Source organism: Epinephelus lanceolatus, chromosome 18 (assembly GCF_041903045.1).
Source record: "Epinephelus lanceolatus isolate andai-2023 chromosome 18, ASM4190304v1, whole genome shotgun sequence".
NCBI lineage: Eukaryota > Metazoa > Chordata > Actinopteri > Perciformes > Serranidae > Epinephelus > Epinephelus lanceolatus.
Window position 1 is genome coordinate 7,796,511 of NC_135751.1, and position 2,383 is coordinate 7,798,893.

General features: G+C 43.1%; 2 non-coding genes across 2 annotated transcripts; both read right to left on the bottom strand.

Moving 5' to 3' along the window:
• Positions 1 to 217: 217 nt before the first annotated feature.
• On the bottom strand, positions 218 to 290 carry trnav-uac (transfer RNA valine (anticodon UAC)). Its single transcript has one exon. It is a non-coding gene; the product is annotated as a tRNA-Val (tRNA).
• A 1,697-nt stretch (positions 291 to 1,987) lies between these two features.
• Positions 1,988 to 2,060, bottom strand: trnav-uac (transfer RNA valine (anticodon UAC)). The gene has a single exon. It is a non-coding gene; the product is annotated as a tRNA-Val (tRNA).
• Between the last annotated feature and the right edge of the window lie 323 nt (positions 2,061 to 2,383).

The window sequence follows — 2,383 nt, forward strand, 5'->3', positions numbered from 1 at the left end:
GCGCCTTTCTAGTCGAAACGCTTTTACAAGTCACATTCACATTCATACATGAGGCTAGCATCCAAGGTGCCACCTGCTACTCAGTTTTTAACACACTCACACACCAATGGAAGCATCATCAGGATCAAGGATCCTTTGACATGCAGACCGGATGAGCCAGGGATCGAACCACTGATCTTCCCACTACCTGCTGCACCTCAGCCAGCCACCAAAGTACTGGTTCCACTGGGTTTCGAACCCAGGACCTTCTGCGTGTAAAGCAGACGTGATAACCTCTACACTATGGAACCATATGGTGTTTGCGTAGAGTTTCTTTCAAAATAAACATACTACAAATTGAAATTGAACTTAAAGCAGGAAAGAGTGCAAAATCTTTTCATCAACTGAACACATGCTAAATTTGCGAGCAAGCATATTAGCTGGTGCATACAACTTGCGACACTGTCTGCAGAAATCTCTATCATCAGATAAATCATTGACAATATAATGACCGAGATATTTAATCTCATGACACACTTTAAGAGAGAGACCTTAAGAGACCTCAGCCCGATCCAACAAAATTAAGATGAACTGAAACACTGACTGTGAGCCAGACCTGATCAGTGTGAACACCATTGTTGGACCTTACTGATGCGCTTGTGTCTGAATGAAAGAGAATCTCTGCAGCAGGCTTAACATGTGCTGGAAAACCTGGAACCAGAAGAGTGGAGGCTGTTATAGCAGCTCATGATGTCATAATTGCATGTTCATTGTCCAACTGTCCACAAACTTTTGGCCATGTAATTTTCTTTACTTCCTAAGCAAGAGAAGGTCAAAGGTCATCCACATACAAACACATACATACCCATGTGTCTGTGTCTTTCTTTGCTCAGTGTTCCGATGGAGTCTGTCTGCTCTGCTTCATTACACGCTCATCAATATTTCAGAGACACTCTCACACATTAATCACTGGATGAGACCTCGTTAGGGAGGAACCTCCTCCTCAGCTCCCTCTCTCTCTCTACAATACTTACTAATTAGACTTTTCTGTCTCTCTAACTCTTTCTCCTGTCTTACAGTTTGGTGCTTTTCCAAAGTGGTAAATCAAAAATGTGTGCGTACCATGTGGTAATGAACACAGCCGACACACATACACAATCAGACAGAGAGAGATAGATGGTGTATGTTTGCTGTAGTAACATCATTTAATCATGAAAAGCTAAATTTAAGCAAGTTTGGCACAGACTGAAAGATTTCTCTTGGCATGTGTCCTTTTTATGGGAGCTGCCTGTTCTAATTCTCAGGTTGTCAAATACTGACACTTTGTCACGCTCCTCAGAATGTGGTGTCCATGTCAAAGGCACCCTTTAGCACCTTAATGAGACACACCAGGCTTTCAGCTAAGTCCAATATAAACCCCTCTGCAGCAGTGCTCAACATTGAGAGCAACACATTGTATAAAGAGCGGAAAGTGATCATCGGGTGGAAGGAAGAAGGGGAGGTGTATGGGTCAAACAAAACAAGACTTTGATCCAGGAGACCAACACATTCTCATTCCAACCTCGTCGCATATTGATGTTTGGTCATGAACATCTGACATCTGACATGCAAGGTACCCTGGGTGCATTAATAGTTGACACTCTCGCATGCCGTGTAAACTTCAGCCTGTTACATGGACCTACACTTGTATAGCCTCCTTACTAATTATCCGACCACTCAAGGCACTTTTTACACACACACACTCATACACTGGTGGCCGAGGGTACCATACAAGGTGCCACCTGCTACTTAGTTTTAAACACACTTACACACCAAATGGAACAACCGGAGCAATTTTGGTTTCAGTATCTTCCGCAAGGATACTTAGACATGTAGGATGGAGGAGCCTGAAATCAAAGTATTGGCTTCCGATTGGTGAACAATCTCTCTACAGTGTGTTCGCTCTATCTCCGAACAACAACCATTTATCTCAGCTCTATCTCTGAACCACAACTATCCACCAAAGAACTGGTTCCACTGGGTTTCGAACCCAGGACCTTCTGCGTGTAAAGCAGATGTGATAACCTCTACACTATAGAACCACATAGCAAAAACTTTGTGTTTTGAGAATACACTTCCATTTTCACAGGAAATGTACAGTTTACATAGAGTTTCTTTCAAAATAAACATACTACATCGGTATAACACTGCAAATTGATGTTTGTTGGCCTCCTGGGTTATGCTGCTTTCGTTTTGTACTCGGAGGTCGGAAGTCGGAGGTGGGAATGACGTCACCTCTGAGTTGTCAACAGTTTTTGCATTCTAGTTGACGACGGTGGACAAGTCGGACGTCCGCAAGAAAGCCTTTGTTGCCTTGCACTTTTGGAGTATAGACAGCTTCAAAACCATCATGCACTCCAACTGA